The sequence below is a fragment of the Chiloscyllium plagiosum genome, unplaced genomic scaffold (genome assembly GCF_037043375.1).
Source record: "Chiloscyllium plagiosum isolate Xiang-an unplaced genomic scaffold, Cpla_swu_hap1 HiC_scaffold_2, whole genome shotgun sequence".
NCBI classification, from domain to species: Eukaryota; Metazoa; Chordata; class Chondrichthyes; order Orectolobiformes; family Hemiscylliidae; genus Chiloscyllium; species Chiloscyllium plagiosum.
This window is the reverse complement of record NW_028270140.1, coordinates 24,855,898-24,875,401: the sequence shown is the minus strand read 5'-3', so window position 1 is coordinate 24,875,401 and position 19,504 is coordinate 24,855,898. Positions and strand designations below refer to the sequence as shown.

Below are 19,504 nucleotides of genomic sequence, written 5' to 3'. Positions count from 1 at the left end.
GACTTGTCCTGCAAGTAGCTTTCAAATGACATGCCAGCTACTCCAGTGGGTTTCAACGATAGCTAGATAGGTCACTGAGCAGGGGTGTGATAATGCTGTCGTGTTTGAGTTTTTCTTTGATCCTATCTCTTAGAGCACCCTAACCAAACCAGAGTTTCATCTGTGTTTTCATAATTGGTGCCCTGGCCCACGTGCTGCAGAACTTTGATCCTTATCTGTGGAATGCTTCATGTTCATAAATGGTGCTACATGCATTTGTGACAAACATTTCAGCTGCTTCATGTAGACTGTCCAAGTTAGCAGCCATATAGAGGAATGCATTATGTACTGTTATATTGTACACCTTGTATTTCTGTGATCCATCTAATATATAAATTTAAAAGAAACAAAATAACAAACGTGTGTGTGTTGTGAACAGAACTGAACAGAGTTGACTCCATGCTGAAAGCCAGCACTGAAGCAGCTTTATTTAAATCAAGTCTTGTAATATTAAAACTGGGATTTTATGTGTACACAAAGCTGAGTTTTACACTCGGGGGCCCAACCGCATTCACTACATTCGACAGGCTACCCTAACTGGGAAATCAAACTCATGGGTTACCTGTGATTTAGATTCCATACTCTCTTTTTACATGTGTCAGCAAAAAAGGTGGTAGCCTTCCTTTCTATTCAAACCCATAGTTGCAACCTTTTATTCTCCCACCTAACTGATAATTCCCATTCAGAGCATCAAAGTGTCATGTAGAACAATGGTTGTTATTTACTTTTATGATAATTTTGGTTATGTTGGGATTTGGAGTAAATAGCTGCACTTGCTTGCTTATTATTCTTTCAAGACAGTGGATTGAAGGAGAACAAAGCACTCTCTCCAGTTTTTTGAAACTAAACTACAGCCTTTTTGCAAGGTAATTTGTTCAACATGACTTTTGAATGATTAAACAAAGGCTGTTTATTTCCCTAAAGAACAGTTTCTGCACTGTCTCTAAACCAATTGATATTTGTTTTTCATGCATGTCTCTCAAATCTGCCTGTGTGTTTTTCATTTCGACCAGCCAATGTAAACAGGGAGCAAATGCATGTGCACACATTGCACCTTTTTTGACAGGGCATCATACAGCACCGCAGCCGATTGCTACAGCTCTGATCAACTTGTTAAGCCTCCCTGTGATTGGAGTGCTACATTTGTCTTGTGGCTAGATGTCATCTTGCCAATTGTGAGTCTGCTTTTTGGTGTAGTGAAGTTAGCTGCAAATGTTTGGTGTCAAAGTCGCGAATGCAGACATTTCCCAAAATGTTAGCTTGAAGGTTGCCTCAATTTTTAAAATCCAGTCCTGTATCGAAGTTTAAAAGTTAATTGCTTTCTTAGATATCTTCTCCACTTAAAAACCAAATGAATTTTGCATGGGCTACTTTCAGTTGTCTGTGAACCATATGATTCAACTTCTCCATCAAATAATAATTCAAATGAAGGTATTATGTGTAATTTGTTCAATCACATGTCTAACTGCTCTGCTGGAACTTGCTGACATTTATTCAATCCGCACGCACCAGGCAGTTTTTTTGGAGTTTCCATTAGAGTTTAAAGAAATGTCAATTTAACTTTCTTTACGCAAATACAGACCCTGCGGAATAAAGCAGGAATAGACAATAAGACCAAGGGAAAAGTATCCGTGATGGAACATTGCACAAGAGTGGTTAAATGACTGAATAATTAAATTATGTTTCTTGTCCAATCTTTGCCATTTAATTAATCATGCCATCTACATTTATTACATATTTCTCATTTTATTTCCTTTTCTAACCTCCCGCAATGGCCCTTTCCCATAACTCTTTGCTTCCTTCTATGCATTTAAATTTCTAAGTTATAGCGATGATAGGTTGTTTTTATGAAGTGTTAAATTAGTTTCTCTTCCTACAGTTACTGTCTGACCTGTTGAATGTTTGATGCATTTTTTGTTTTGAGTCTTTAATTCCTGTGCTTTAACAAAATCTAATTCTCGTTTCTCAAATTGCTGTAATATTTTGCCTTCCTCTATTTAAAAAAAACATTAAAAATAGCAATAAGTTGCTTTTGAAAACCCTGATCCACGAAACCCTTTTTTTTATCCTTCTCTTGCTTCTGTCTGCTTTTGGAAAGAGTGGTTAATACTGGATTATAAAGGCTTTTACTGGTGATCTATGTTCATTGTCCACAATCATTACGATTGTTAAAAGTTTTAATTATACATCTCTGCCCATGTTTACCACTGGAAGTTACTCACTCAACATTTTCCGATTATACTTGCTATGCTACCTCTCAATATGTAGTTTGAAACCAGGGTTAGTTGAAACTTTATTGCTGGAACAGCACAACAGGTCAGGCAGCATCCAGGGAACAGGAGATTCGACGTTTCGGGCACAGGCCCTTCTTCAGGAATCCTGAAGAAGGGCCTGTGCCCGAAACGTCGAATCTCCTGTTCCCTGGATGCTGCCTGACCTGCTGTGCTGTTCCAGCAATAAAGTTTCAACTTTGATCTCCAGCATCTGCAGACCTCACTTTCTCCTCGAAGATTGAAACCAGGGTTACCCAACCAATCTCTAATATGCCCCAATTTTAATATTTAATTAACACACATTTTGTGGATGTGATCAGCAAAAAAAAAGCATTGTAGCATAGTATACAATTATAAAGTTTACATATTTCAAGCATTCACATGATTTAGATAGAAAAACATATTTTGGAAGTACATTGTAAAAGTGTTGTTGTTTTATGTGCTCACTAATGTGTCATTGAACAGATTTCAATGCTAAATTTAAGCTAAATTCAAAGCTAAATTTAAGAAAGCTAGACGATATCATGATATATGGCATTTGCAGATAAAAGTTCTCCGACTTGGACTTTGTACAGGAGTCAGTCAGGCCAATAGTCAAAAAGTCAGTGTGCTAGTCAGTCAACAATGTATAAAATGTAATGATGTAAGTAGTCATAAGTGTAGCCTATATGTAAGTTTATGTCACATTAGTGTAAGTAGTTGGTTGTTAATAAATGTCCAGATATCTGATTTCATGAAGAACTCAAATGTTACCTGGATGAATATAGAAAACAACATCACATCCCTCACCAGTCCATTACCTCAACTGAGGTGCAGGAGCTTGTCAACTTTCACTGGAAAGCAGCAAAACTGGAAGTTTATATACATTGAGATGGCTGAGCTCATAGTAGAGGTTATTCAGCAGATTCAGGGCAATGAGGTCAGAGCTCAGCAATGGAGGCATTGCACCTGAATTCCTGAATGGGGACATGCTTTAAGCCTTGGATCAGAACCGACGACTTGATGAGAGAAAAAGAGCAATGAGGAGAACAAACCGATATGGCATGCTATATGTGCCTCAGTGCTGGTCTGTGGCATAGTCTTGGAGGAGGGAAATCTCGTGACACTGTTTGCTGTTTCTGCGAAACCAGTTGGGGTTGTAATGCACAATTTGGGGATCACTGTTCTAACCTCTGGCCTTTGCATCATTTTGGACAATATGAAGATTCTCTCTGGTATGGATCCACCAGCTAAAGCAATCTAAACCCCTCTATTCTGAGCAAAGCTTTAAAATTGTTCGAATGTTAGGGAAAATGTGAAAAGCATTGAATCATAGAAGTCTAATTGTGCAGAGAGATTCAGCCTATTGTCTGGTTTGGCTGTCTGAGCATTTTGATTGTGTCAGTCTCCTGCCTTTTCCCTGTAACCCTGCATGTAGGATGTAGATATAGGAAGAGAATCCTATTTCCTGAGTAGAGCAAGATATAAAGGTCAAACATATATTGAATTAAACAGACAAAGTGCCAGTAAGGTACAAAAACAAAATGGTGCCTCATGCAGATCTGAATGAAAACTCTTGCTGTCAATACTTCAGCTTGGGTTCACTGGTGCCATTGAGAAAGTGAAGGCCAGGATTTAAGTAAAGGAAAGGATTCTCCTTGGTAATAGTGTCTGCATAGCACTAGCAAGCAACTGGAAAATTAGTATACTCTGCCTGACTGCCTGTGGTAATTTGTCTGAGAGGTGAAATTATTAATGACTCCTTGCTTCAGTTTGCTAAGAAATGCAATTGTGGCAAAATATTCCAAGCATTATACTTTGCCTTCAACTTTCTGCTATAAGAATGAGAGTATTGCAATAATGGTTTGAGAGCTGCATTTAAACCATGGTGAAATGGTGGATGAATGTAGATATTATAAGTCCCTTCCCCTGAAGACAGCACTTTCTTGGGCAAGAGTGGGTTAGGATTTACAAATGTGTGGTTCACTGCTTAAATCCTCAGCAGCCTCCAGCCCTTTCTGGTTTTGATGTGGAGCATTGTCTCATGATGAGTGGAATTGATCTTTGTTCACATTTTTTCACAGCCAGGCCTGAGAACCCAGGTTAAAACATTGAATTCCATTGTGTAGGTCCCCACGAGCATTCAACATAGTGTGGAAGAATTTATGAAGTTTTGTTTTAGCTAAAGTGGTTGGAAGGTTCAAAGCAAGTTCAAATGTAGAAAAGCAGCTGTAGCAAGGACCTCCAGAAACATATCTCTGTGGAATAGGAGTGTCCGAGACTTGTTTGTCTTTTCAGGAACATGTAAGTGGGTGGTTCCCAAGAAAAACCTTATGGAAGTGAATGTATTGTCCTGTTGGATCTGTGTGCTGTGAGAAAAATAAAACAAAAAACTTTTTCATGGAGTTGTGACTTTGTGAGGGATAACGGGAAAACCACATTTTAAACAAAAAAGACTAGAAATCCGATTTAAAATGCTTAATAGCTTTACAGAACACTAAAACTTCACATTAATTAATCTTATTTTATTTTCAGCAAAATGTTGCCTCGTGTATCATTTTCCACCAGTACTTTTGGCCATTGCAGTTTGTGGCAGAATGCAGGTAATTCTATCTTGCAAACAAAGCCTCGTGATTGCAGTCACATTTGACTAGGTCAGGTCAGGACGGCAGGGCCACTTGGCAATATGGCTGTTGTGCGGTGACCTTTTTGATTTTGTTTTCCTTCATTTGAATTCAAGTTTTCAAGTTCAGTCCTTGTTTAGATTGGCACTCATGTCCGCTGACTACTAGTCCTGAAGCATTGATACCATATTACTGTACCTGCAGTTGTTTCCTGTTTTATTTGATGAACACTTTGTCTCTTTGTTCCTGACTTTTCATAACACTTTATCCCAGGGAAACAAACTTCTTTTGCATCCAGAGTGAGAATTTGCTTTACAATTCTGCGTCACTGTCAAGCATGATTGCTATTTCAACCATTTAAGCAGATACTCCGGTATCTACTTTCTGACCTGTACATACCTCGTCTGGACCATTATTGTGGTAAATAAAAGTGATTTTTTTTTTAACTATTTAACCCGTACAAACATCTCTAACTCAACTGATGGTTGCAAGAACAGTTTGAGAGCCTATTTTTAAAAGGTATGTACAACTGAAATAACCCCTTCAGCAAAAAATCTTTACACTTGAGAGTAGAACGTCCAAATATGTGCAACAGCTGGAGAGAGTCCACCTAAGATTTGTACATCACACAGAAATGAAGAGTCAAGACCATATGATGAACATTAAAATTCTTCAAAGCCTAATTGTGGTGGCCATCAAAGGAGCGTTTCTTGAGACAGATTGGGTGAGGCAAATATATCTATGTGTTGGATGAATGGCTTTCTAAAACCATATTTTACAAGCAGCTGATGAGCACTGGGCTGTTCAAAGAAAATGATTCCAGATCCGATTAAATATAAAACTTGATTTAGAAACATGGAAAGCATTTTTGCCTTTGGAGTCGCAGATGTGGAAGCAAACAAGTGTGAAGGTGACTTGCCAAACCATTGTTGCAGGAAAGGAGGCCACCTGCAAATTGCTAATAATTTGGAGGGGCAATAGAAATTGTACTTCTTTCCTCAAGGAAACTGGCTGACTGCCCAAAAGTTAAAATGGACTCCATACTCTGGCTGCAATAGAGGTGAGAAAAGTTTTAGGTTGGAAATTTTTTTCAGATAAAAAATTGCCTTTGTTCTATAAAGTGATTTGTCCTTTTCAAGTTTCTTGACCAACTGCCTCATCTCTACCTCACCAACCCCCTCACCTCCATCCAGGGCCTTCAGACAGTCCTTCCAGGTGAGACAGAAGTTCACCTGCCTATCTTCCAACCTAGTTCACTACATCAGGTGCTCCCAGTGTGGTCTTCTGTACATTAGGGAGACTTAACGTAAACTTAGGGAATGGTTCACCAAATGTATGGTCTACGAACAAGTTCCGTTCTTAAGGCTGTTCATAAGTTGAATTTGTATGTAAGTCTGAACAGTTATGTACAGTTCAGATCTAGCATCAATTAGTCAAATGTTTGTCCAGATGTAGTGTTTGTTGCAGTCTCTGCAGGGTATTTTGTATATAGGATTCGATTTACTGTTTGTTGGTACTTGGTCCTTTCGGTTCATCAGTAGCTGTTTCAGTGTGTTGGTAGGTTTGTGGGCTACCATGATGTCAAGAAATTGGAGTAGTCTGGTAGTCATCTCCGAGATGTCTTTGATGTATGGTAGTGCGGTTAGAGTCTCTGGGCATGTTGTGTCTTCTTGAGATACATCAAGGACATCTCTGAGATGACTACTAGACTGCTCTGACCTCTTGGCATCATGGTAACCCACAAACCTACCAACACACTGAAACAACTACTGATGAACCTAAAGGACTCCGTGCCAACAGCCAGTAAATTGAATCCCATATACAAAGTATCCTGCAAACTCTGCGACATACACTACATCTAGACAAACATTTGATGAATTGACGCTAGATGTGAACCGTATGTAACTCTTCAGACTTGCATACAAGTTCAACTTGTGAACAGCCTTAAGAACTGAACTCATTTGTAGATTGTATGCTTGGTGAACCATTCCCTAAGTTTACGTTTGGTCTCCCCGATGTACAGAAGACCACACTTGGAGCACCTGATGCAGTAAACCAGGTTGGAAGAGAGGCAAGTGAACCTCTGTCTCACCTGGAAGGACTGTTTGGGGCTCTGGATGGAGATGAGGGGGTTGGTGAGGTAGAGATGAGGCAGTTGATCCAATAACTAGAAAAGGACAAATTGCTTTATAGAGCAAAGGCAAATTTTTCAACAAACCACTACATCGAATAGACAGGCAGAAAACTAGCCACCAGGATACACAAGCAGCAATTAGCCACCAAAATACATGACCAGCTATTGCTAGGATCCTGACACACAGACAAAGAAGAACACCACTTTGACTGGAACAACACATCCATCCTAAGACAGGCTAAATAGAGACATACACAGGAATTCCTAGAGGCCTGGCTTTCAAACTGGAACTTCATCAAGAAACACATTGATTTGGACCCCATTTACCAACCTCTGAGAAAAAGAACTGGAAATTATATCACCCACATTAACAGACCAAGACACATAAATAGAAAGCGGGACAGAACACCAACACTTCACCGGAGGCTCACTAGTGACTAGCGTGGTGATGAACGGTCTGAGAACAAACTTACCAGCTCCACAAGCGAACTTACATCCAGAACTTCAACTTGAGCTACAAATCTTCTCAAAAATCACAATTGCCTTTGGCCTTTAGTTTTAATGATCACGCTGTTGGAGTTGGTGTGGTGATCTATGTTTTACGAATTGTTGGAAGTCGGAGCGTAAGAAATAGTTACATCCGCAAATGTTTGGTTTTAACTTTATAGTAGGTTGAAGCTTTTTAGGAAATTGATTCATCCCAACTAGAGATTGATGATCTCTGCCATTGTCACAAAATGATTTGGAGATGCCGGTGTTGGACTGGGGTGTACAAAGTTAAAAATCACACAACACCAGGTTATAGCCCAACAGGTTTAATTGGAAGCACACTAGCTGTCGGAGCACCACTCCTTCATCAGGTGAAGAGGGGCACTCCGAAAGCTAGTGTGCTTCCACTTAAACCTGTTGGACTATAACCTGGTGTTGTGTGATTTTTAACATTGTCGCAAAAGGCATGTAAGTTCTGAATGGGAAAGACAAACAGTATCAGAACATGGCATCGGTTGAAAGAATAATGAGATTTAGGGAGCTAGGTAATGCAACTGACCAAAGGTTGTCATCTCTATTATTTCCAGTGGCATGTGCTAGTGATCATAGGTAGAGGCAGAGAGCACAGATGATGTCCAGGGCCGTACAAAAATGGATTGAAAAAGGGAAGCTTCTGTCAGATACTGAAGCCTCAAAACAGCTCATCAAGAGAAAATGCAAGATGTTGCTTGAAACATAAATTAGTAGAGTGAAAATGGGACATTAAAAATCACTGGTGGGTAACATTAAGGAAAATCCAAAGGTGTTTTCTAAATCTATCAGGGGCAAGAGAAAAACTGAGAAAGAGTAGGGCCCATTAGGGACCAAAGTGGCAATGAGATCTTTGCATTCATATTCACAATAAAGAAGGATGATGTATGTTTCGGATTTGGGAAGGGGTCTGTGGTATACTTGAACAAATTAACATCAAGGAAGAAAAAGTATTAGCAGTTTTAGCAGGCTTGAAAGTAGATAAATTCCCAGGACCAGATGATATGAATTCAAGGCAGCTAAGGGAGACAAGGGAGGAAATTGTAGGAGCTCAAACATCAATTTACAAATGCACTCTGGCCACGGGGGGATTTCAGAGGACTGGAGGCCAGTCAATGTGATACTGTTATTCAAGAAGAGTGTTGGGGATAAACTAGGAAATGACAGGCCAGTTACTCTAACATCTTGAAACAACTGGAAACAATTCTGACAGAATTAATCAACACTTAGAGACAAGAGGATTGTTCAGGGGTCCTTAGCATGACTTTGTAAGGGGAATATCATATCTCAAATTTGGTTAAATTTTCTGAGGAGTTGTCTAGGTGTGTAGATAAGGGTGGAGCAGTTGGTGCAGTCTGTATGGATTTGTTTGAAAGCTTTTGAAAAGGATTTGCATGACAGATTAGTCAAGAAGCCAAGAGCCCATGGGCTGAAGGACAAATTGGATTCAAAACTGGCATCCAGGACAGGAAGCAGAGAATGATGGTTGAAGGTTGCCTTTGTGACTGGAAGCCTTTGTCTAGTGGTATGTCACAGGGTTTGATGCTGGCTCCCTTGTGTACATTAATGGCCTATACATGAATATACAAAATATGCGATCAGTAAGTTTGCAGATGATATGAAAATTGGTGGTGTGGTAATTAGTGAGGAGGAAACCGTTAGACTTCAGGAACAAATGTTTGGACTGGTCAGGAGGGCTGCAAGTGGCAAATGGAATTCCATTCTTAAAATTATGAGGCGATGCATTTTTGTTGAACTAAGACAAGGAAGTACACATTGACTAGAAGGATCCCAGGACATATAGAAATCAGAGAGACTTTGGGGTGTGCATGTCCATAGGTCATGAAAGGTGGAAGAACAGATGGATAAGGGGGGAAAGAAAGCATATGGAATGTTTGCCTTTAATGGTCAAGACCTTGACTACAAGAGCAAAACGTTATGATGGAGCTATATATAACACACAGGTAGAGCACTGTATGTAGTTCTGGTCACTACACTGTAGGAAGGATGTGATTGCACTAGAGGAAGTGCAGAAGGGGTTCACTCGGATATTGCCAGGCTGGAGCGATTTGATTATGAAGAGAGATTATCGGCTGAGCTATTTCTTTACAGCAGAGAAGGCTGAGGGGTGATCTCATTGAGGTTTACAAGGTTCTGGGGGGGCGGGTGCATAGACAGGATAGGGAGGGGTAACCTTTCCCCTTTGGGGAAACCAGGGGGCACAGTTTTAAGATAAAGAGCAGGATTTTAGAAGGTATTTGAGGAAAACCGTTTTCATCCAGAGAATTGCGGGTTTTGGGAACTCACTGCTCCAGATGGTGGTAGAGTCTAGATTGCTGAAGATATTTAAGAACTATTTGGATCAGGATTGAAACATTGTAGCACAAAGGTTTATGGGCCAAGTGCAGGGAAAAAAAAGGATGAGACGAGATGGATATTTGATTACCAGAGTGGACATGAGCCAAAGGATCGCTTTCCAGGTGATAAACACTCTACAAGTCTTGGTCCAAATCCTGAACATTAACTGCTAATGCCCCTTTCATGAATTACTATAGTTTTGATGAGTGTTGCCTCCTTTTAGTGCTCATTTCTTCAGATGTATTTAGTGCCCATTGCATCCTACAGCATCAGAACAAGATGAGGTTAATTCAATGCTTAATAGATCCAGACATGATGTCAGTTGGAAAAAGGTATCTTCAGAAAGGGTTATTTTGTTTCCAAAAGAGTTTTCAAACTTGTCACAGCATAGCAGCACCTTCTCCTCAATTAAGAGAACTATGCCACTTCTATTCCACCCTCTACCCTCGTGTATGTTATTTAATGCTAATGTAATTCACTTTGAAATTGCTGCCAGCACAGGATTGCAGACCATCATTGTATTCCCTTCAAAACAGTTGAGAGCGATGAGTGGGGGAGGATGGGGTTATGCAGAGCGGATAAAGGAACATGTTGACCATTTGTCAGTGTCACTCTTGCTGAGCATGTGGCTGCTAATGTTTCCTTTTTATTGACAGCTCTGCGAGTGCGGAATTACGGGTTTGTGTCCATGGCCTATCCCCTCTCCTGCCTGTCGTTGAATATGAAGTAGTACTTATATGACAGATTGTATTTCAGTGCTCACTTGAGTAAGGGATGTGCCATTCCTGTTAAAGAACGTGCATGTGTGTGTCTCGAGATTACTGGCTACTGTTCAAAGCCCAATGTCTGGGTGATTTGTGTTGCCAGTAGTGAACTTCATGAAATAACTCCACAGAAGCCTGAATCCCATCACCACGTCAACCTTTATTTACACATGGAGAGTCCTTGACACTGATTCAGCTGTCTCAGAGCCAGCACTGAGTGACAGGATGTTTGACACTCCTGTTTATATCGGTCAGCTAGGGCTGCCTAATTGGACCAGACTAACAGCCCCACTCAGGGAACTCATATTCCATGAGGTTCACCTGGCTGACCCTTGCCCCCTAAACAGGACCAACTTGAAAAGCTTACCCTGAGTTAAGTATTTTCATGGCAATCCCATCAATGCCAGTGTAGTGAAACTATTAAATGAAAGCAGCAGATTATGAATGCGAATGTCTAAAATAAAATCAGAAATGCTGGAACCACTTAGCAGATCTGCTGGCTGTGAAGATGAAAACAGAATTAAAGTTTCAAGTCCAGTATGATACTCCGTTGGAGTGAAACGTTTACCATTCAAACAAATTAAAATGTTTGCCAAACACTTTCACAAAGATGATGTTTCTTTTTATGCTAAGCTGATACTTTGCTGCTAAAACCAGTTGTGCCCGTTCTATTGTTGATCAGGCTCTCCCACACAGGAGGAAGACCACTTCTTTCATGCTCTTACCTTTTTAAAATGGGTGTGTTTCAATCATCACATCAACACAAATAAAGTTGTGTACAAAATTGTCATTTTTTTGGCTGAATGCTTCAAATAAATAATTTTGATAAATTTGATACCCTTCCTGTGACACTACATCAAGAAAGCAGGGTGAACAGCCAGTTTCTATCTGACCAACTATTGACTGATCTGTTAATGTTTTGTGAATTTTTTTTGGCCTGGAATTGCAAGTGGTCATTAAAATCTACCTACTGTAAAGAGCATTTGTTTTTTGTTTGCTCCTTCACTGAAGACATTTTTTAAAAAACCCAAGATTCATCCTTATCAGAGGTGCCTTTGTTTGCAGATCTGATTAATGGAACAATAATAGCATGGATTGTGTGGGTGGAAGTGCACTCAGTGCTGACCTTGAAGAGAGCTGCCCATTCTGTTGTGTCATGGTGTGATTTTTCCCTTTTACAATTTAAATCTGGTGCCAAGTCAGAGGAATGATTTGGTGTCAATAACAGTGATGCCAGCAGGTAGGTAAAAAAACCAGTCACATTGAAGTATTCATCCATCGCAAGTTGGGAAGATAAGAGCACCTGATATCCTTCACCTGCTTTTTAAGTTAAAGATGAGGAAGTTAAGACAAATTAATTTAATTGCATTAATAGAAGTTAAAACAAATATATTAGATTAGATTAGATTACTTACAGTGAGGAAACAGGCCCTTCGGCCCAACAAGTCCACACCGCCCCGCCGAAGCGCAACCCACCCATACCCCTACATTTACCCCTTACCTAACACTACGGGCAATTTAGCATGGCCAATTCACCTGACCTGCACATCTTTGGACTGTGGGAGGAAACCGGAGCACCCGGAGAAAACCCACGCAGACACGGGGAGAACGTGCAAACTCCACACAGTCAGTCGCCTGAGGAGGGAATTGAACCCGGGTCTCTGGCGCTGCGAGGCAGCAGTGCTAACCACTGTGCTACCGTGCCGCCCAAAAGATATTGTTCCTTCAAAAAATATGCACAGCAAATTTAGTGTTTATGGATGAATTTGACTTCCCATACATATAAAATTTGCTTTTCAGAGTCAATAGGGTGCTTAGTGTTACTTGGTATGATACCAGATGAATGAATGAAGAATAAATGTATCATCAAGGCAAAACCTTTTGGAGGGTAATGATAAATTCTCATCAGTTCAGTCGATCTCCATTGATTGCAGTTCGGGTGTTACAGCAACATTCCCCCCTCTCCCGCTGGGAAAGCATAAAACCACAGACAGAAATGACGGAGATCAAGTTATTTGCATTTGTAAGGTATGAACTTGTGATGTTTTAGTAGATTAAGTGCTGGAAGCATGGAGGTTGACTAATGTGGTGCTATTATTTAAGAAACGTTTGTAAGGAAAAGCCAGGAAACTATAAACCAGTTAGCTGTCTGTCACTGGTGGGCAAGTTGTTAGAGGGAATTCTGAGGGACAGGATTTATGTGCATCTGGAAAGGCAAAGACTGATTAGAAATCGACAACATGGCTTTCTGCTTGGGAAATCATGTCTCAATAACTTGACTGAGTTTTTTTGAAGAGGTGACAAAGGAGATTGATGAAGGCAAAGCAGCAAATGTCGTCCATGTGGACTTCAGCAATGCGTTTGATAAGGTGCTGCATGGTAGACTGATTAGTAAGGTTAGATCACATGGGATCCGGTCGGGTGTGGAGGGAGAGGGGGCTAGCTAATTGGATATGAAATTGGCTTGAAGGAAGGAGACAGAGGGTGGTGGTGGAATGTTGCTTTTCAGATTGGAGGCCTGTGACCTTTGGTATGCCACAAGGATCGGTGCTGGGTCCATTACTTTTGGTCATTTATATAAATGATTTGGATGTGAATATAAGAGGTATGGTTAGTAAGTTTGCAGATGAAGTTCTGGGATTGACGTATTAATGAACCAAAACCTGCAACCCATTCTAAAAGATGAAAGACTTAACAGCAATCTAGGTTTGTTCAATATATCATTTCAGTTGCATGACATTGTAATCTTTTGCTATAAATTCTGTGTCTTATGGTCCTGCTTCACAGCTTCCTGATGAAGGAGCAGCGATCAGAAAGCTAGTGCTTCCAAATGAACCTGTTGGATTATAACCTGGTGTTGTGGAATGTTGTTGTTAAAGGGTGCAGAAAAGATTGACCAGGATGTTTCTGGGACTGAGGGTTTGAAATATAAGGAGAGGCTGAAAAGGCTAGGTTTCTTTCGCTGGGCCTTGGAGACTGAGTGGTGACCTTGTAGAGGTTTATAAAATCATGAGGGGCATGAATAGGATGAATAGCCAAGGAATGAATTTTCCCTGGGGTGGGAGAGTCTTAAACAGGTTCAAGGTGAGAGGCGAAAGATTTAAAAAGGTCCTGAGGGGTAACTTTATCATGCAGAGGGTGTTGTGTGTGTGGAACGAGCTGCCAGATGATGGAGGCTGGTACAAATACAACATTTAAAAGGTTAGGTATAGGTATATGAATAGAAAGGGTTAAGGGGGATATGGACCAAATGCTGGCAAACAGGACAAAGTCAGATCGGGATATATGGTTGGTGCAGATGAATTGGACTGAAGGGTTTTGTTTCCATGCTGTATGAATCTATGATTCTATGACTCTAATATCAGGATTCAAATCAGGGAAGTAGCATTTGTTTGGGTGACTTACTCACCTGAAAAATGTGTTGCTGGAAAAGTGCAGCAGGTCAGGAGACTTGCTCATCTGCACCATTTAATGCATGTTTACTGTCACAGCACTATACGTCTTGGAGATGGAAATGTGTTGCTGGAAAAGCGCAGCAGGTCAGGCAGCATCTAGGGAACAGGAGAATCGACGTTTCGGGCATTAGCCCTTCTTCAGGCTAATGCCCGAAACGTCGATTCTCCTGTTCCCTAGATGCTGCCTGACCTGCTGCGCTTTTCCAGCAACACATTTCCATCTCTGATCTCCAGCATCTGCAGACCTCACTTTCTCCTATACGTCTTGGAGTAAACTCCGTCAAGGGAAGAGATGCTTAACCTAAGCATTGGTTGGCCATAAATAATCTTGGTCTGTGAGTAATTTGGGTTAATAGTCTAAATGAGAATATTCCAAGATTGTTGCAAAACTTTGCTGAGTTAAGTTGTTCAATGTCACAAAGAGTTTCAGTCGAAATGAGCTTTTGTGTTTTGTTCATCCTACAATGACGACTGGCTGTTGAAGGCGTATTTGAGTTAGTGTTTTAAAGTCAGCTCTTTCTCCATCTGTAGCCAACAGCAGTTGACTTGATATAAGAATTTTCTCTAAAATTACACCATTTTTGAGGAACATGAATATGAATAAATATGTAAATAAATCAAGGAAAAATTTCCTCATTAGTTCTTGTGTGTGGTGAGAGGATGTTATCATTTGTGGCAGCTTCTGATTGAATCCAAAAGATATATCTGAGCAGGGAGAACTTACAAGCTACCTATTTTCCAGTATCTCCTTTTACACCTATTAACTGAAAAGTCAAAGCAAAAGCCTCCATTGATCAGTGACTTTTTCATAAATTTTAAGCAATCTTTCAGATTTTAATCAAGGATAGTCTTAAGAAAGAGCCTGTAACATAGAAGTACATGGGTCAGTTAGTAATTGGAAAGACTATTTGACTGCAGTAGTGATGATGCACTTCATCTGTACATTGATCTTAGACTACAATGGAAACAGTCAATATCTTTCATGAGGATATCTAATGAGCACTCCAGTTTTCAACAAGTTCAACAGTAATTGTGACTGCAGAAAAAAAATCCCTCCAATTAATCTGTCGGGTACATCACAAAAGAAAAGATTGATAACGGTTCAAAATAAAGTTTGGCTGATCTGCATTTCTCAAAGTTCAATGGGATACAATAGCTGAGAGCAAAGTAACAGTATTTTAGATGATTTGTCAGCTCATGTGAAAGAGATCAGGTGGACTGCATAGACAAAACGACAACTTTTTCTCTAATTCTTTGCCATCCGTCGATGATGTCCAATGTTCACTTTCTGATCTATCTTGTATATCAGTTAGTACTTTACATTACTCTGTGACAGGGTAGTATTGAGGAAATTGTACCTGACCTTCATTTCTTGTGCTTGCTATTGAATGAAGAGGGAAATTGGCCATGATTCATACCATATTGCAGAAACTCAACGATATCAACTATTGAGCTTGTTACAAGAGCAATGATGGCTTAGCCAAAATGTCAGGCGGGGTGGACGCCTACAGTCTTTGTTTGATCAGTATGTTGGTATTAGAAGAATGAGGAAGAAGTTGCTGAAGATTTATTTTTAAAATAATGGATACAGCACTGTTTTGAATAAAACAGCGACAGTGCAAGGTGTGGTGATGGAGGAGGCAAAAACTTTGGATAAGGGGAAAGGTGTAATTGTTAAATCTGAGACTCGCTGTATTTAATTGAATATGGTATCTAACATGTAGATCGACTGAGCCAGAGTACTGAGACATCAAAAATATAGTGCAGTGAAGAGAGTGGTATCATGAATTGGCAAAGGTAGCTCAGGCAGTATAAACGATTGACCGTGCAGTGCCTTGAGTTAACCTGCTTCACCTTGTTAAAAATATAAAGTGGGTGTCATTTTAAGAAATTTAAGGATGAATAAGCATGTGAACAATATCAAAACAGACTGGAGATGTAAAGTAAGCTTTTTAACTCATGCTTTCAGATAGAGATCCAGTATTAATGCTTTCATATCTTGCTTCTGGTTTCATGTGTATGTTCAACAGCTACACAGCATTTGACACCAGGTTTAGCAACATTAAGCGATAGTTCTGTCAGGAAACATAAGCTATTGGGTTGCATAGTTTTAATCAATAACATTTGGACCATTACACAGAGCATGATTTTTCATTTTTTAAAATTTTAAATTGAGTGGGGCAAGTGTGTTAGTTGGTGACAGTAGACATTTCACACACTTATTAAGTCATTAGGTGTTGACAGAAGAGTGTGGCTGAGTTGTTTGACCTATCACTGACCGATATCACTATCAGCCAATTAGAGATCAGCAGCTTCTGGTTCCTAAAAATTGTTGCTTGAAGCCCACTCCTCAGGCTCGAGTGGTAAGAAGGTAAATCTTTTTCTTATTCTTGTGATGGAATGGGGGCGTCATGTAAAGGGGGGAGTCAGAGTTGACCTCCTTGAAGCCTCTGTCTTTGAATGGCGGAGGTTGAAGAACACACCCACTCTCCCACCTACTTGGTCTGGCAGATTTCCCAGTGTCCCTTAGTTGATGGTGGGTTTAGATGGTTGCCAAATGCCTGACTTAGCGAGGTGGCAAGTAAAGGGTGAGATGCCCTATCGGAACAACTCAAGTAGACAGCTCCTTTTTTCATGAAAATATAAGAATGTGCGATAAAATGCTTATTTGTGATGCCCACTTTCCATCAGTGAATTTAAAAAATGCTGTTTAAGTAGTTTAAAAAGATTGTGAGCTGATGAAACCACATAAATGTCTTGAGTTGGTAAACTTTCATCTGTCTTGAATAATCATTATGCTGAGGAACAGTAGGAATCCTGATGTCCGTTGTTTGCCCACGTATTCCCCCCCACCCCCTTTCCCTCTTCCTTTCACAGATAGAAATGAATAAAATTTACCAAACGAACATGACTGTTTACTATCTTTGGATTGCTGACCTTGGAGATTTATCAGTCTCTAAAGCATGTGAAGGTTTTAATCTATGTTCAACTCAAATGGTATTTTCCTTTGTGCAAAAAGGGTGAGATGGTAATGGAGCTAAACACTATGCTTCTGATGAGCCTATTTGGGGTTGAAAAATTTACCTGAATATCATCAGACCTGTCCTCTGCAGCAGAATCATTTCCCGATTATTGCATGTAAACTAATAGCTGATGCATTGTGAAGATTGCCTTAGCTTTTCATCAGAGTTTATCATTCCCCAAGCATGCTAAAGCAGCTCCTTTGCAGCTCTAATTTTTTACTCAACCCAGTTATTTCACCGTTCACTGCTGAAGGCAGGCACAAAGATCTGTCATGATTTAATGGTTAATCATTCACAGAATAGAAAATCATTTTAGTTGTGCTGTGTTTTGTTTCCTTTTTAAGAAGAGGTCATTTTTCAGCTGTTGAAATTAATCTGGTTTCGCTCTGAGCAGTGGATGTGGAAAATATGAGATGTTTGCATTACTAACTGCAAACCTAACTCGAATGTTGTATGAGACCCCGGGTTGAGCTGGTTCAACTTAGTTTAAAACTAGGTGTTCCAATCTTGAGTGCCATGTGAATTCATTTTGTTTTGAAGTAGCTGACATTGTGAAAAGACACTTAGCTATACCACCAACCTTTCTACTTATCCAGACAAATGTCCCCCAATTTATTCCAGTGGACTGCATTAGTTTTCCAGCAGTGCTTTTCTGCAATTAATTGTGAATTATTTTCTCTGTGTGTGTACTAACACTTTAAGAATCAGACAGTGCTTTCCAAATCCAAGATTGGAATTATGTCTTCCAAACTCTGAATGGATAGTTTGGAAAAAAAATAGATATTCTATGCTCCCTTAAAAAATGGCATTGGAATTTTGCAAAAGTGAAAGCTGTTTCGGTTATAAATATTTGCAGTGTATAGTGGCAGCTCCTTTTAACTTTAAGACATTAAGATTTTAATGTTTCATGCGTATCACATTGCACGCCAGAAATGTACTTGTAAAATATTAACATTAATGCCTCCATGTTTTACAGGTGCTCTGCATTGATTCTGAGGACAACTTTGTTTCGGTGGCTAAGGAAATCATTTGAGGACTTGGGTATAGATCATTCTGCTTGGTCACTAGTTTCAATCAATTCACATTGAGGTTAGTATTGCTTCTGTGAATAATATGCGAGGAATTCATGAGCATGTGAAACAAAACCCTTCTGAAATCTGTTAGAAATGAGCAGATCAATTTGTTTGCAACACTAACAAGAGAAAAATGCAAAATGTGATTGGAGGGCTTTAAAAATCTTAAATCCGAGCTTGATCCTGTCAAATGGTATATGTAAATAACTAAGCAAAACAAATTGTAGTTGCTCTTCCATTTTCATGTTTGTGAAGCAATTGTGGGAAGCCATTTCTGAATGCTCAAGTTAGTTCTCCCAGTCTAATGTGTTGAATTTGATTTTGGTGTCTCAAAGTTTACGTGTCTTTGCCTCTGTAGATGTAAATCCCTCAGGTAAGCATTAACAGGGAGAGTTCTATTTCAGCTGTCTGTTGAAATACTGTTGTTCTTTCCAAATTGTTCCATTGAGTTTCTTCTTCACATTTTGAAGCTGCGATTCAACCTAGAACTGAATGTACAAATACAAGAATTTGGACCAGAATTAAACCAAATGGCGTCTGTTTGCTTGAGCCTGCTCCAGTATTTGATAAAATTGGGGTTGACCAAATTGTAGCATTTACTTGTTTGTCTGCCCCTATACCCTGAGATTCATGACTGACAAGGAAGTCAATATAGCTTGTCCTTTAAAAAAAATCAGTGATCTTGCATCCATGGCTCAATGGAGTGAATTCCACAAACTAACTATCCTCTGAGAGAAAAGAAAATGTTCCTTGTTTCTGTTTGCAATGAGATATCCCTTAATTTTAATCTGTGTTGCCTAGTCCTAGTCCCTTCACTAACTGAAAGTATTCTTTCAGCATCCATCCTGTCATGTACCTTGAGGATATTTGTAAGATCTTCTAAAAACTTCGATGCAATTCCAACCTGTTCTCATAAGATAATCATTTCTTCCCAGAGATCATCCAATTATGTTTTCTTCATAATGTTTCTGATGCAATTATGCCTTTCCTTAAATAAGGGAACTAAAACTGTACATGTATCCCCAGATGTGGTCTCACCAAATCCCTAGACATTTCACTCACCATGCAATAATTGACAAATGTTGTATTTGCTTCATAATCACTTGCTGTGTCTGCATGCTAATCTCTTGTGATTCATGAATCAGGCCACTCAGATCTTTCTGTTTTATGGAGTTCTGCAATCTCTCTCCATCAGCTAATTTTTTGCCTCAGTTGACAAATCTCTTGTAGCTTTGCCTTCAGCCATTAATGCATAATGGACAA

General features: G+C 39.7%; 1 protein-coding gene across 16 annotated transcripts in view; it reads left to right on the top strand.

The window, feature by feature from the left end:
- The window catches only part of LOC122563699 (adhesion G protein-coupled receptor L3), a 681,177-nt gene that overhangs the window by 120,079 nt on the left and 541,594 nt on the right, over positions 1–19,504 (top strand). For all 16 annotated transcript variants that reach the window (XM_087995292.1, XM_087995289.1, XM_043717974.2 and 13 more), the window contains exon 2: positions 18,145–18,257. The gene's annotated coding sequence lies outside the window, so the exon portion shown is untranslated. The remainder of the gene's footprint in view (positions 1–18,144; positions 18,258–19,504) is intronic.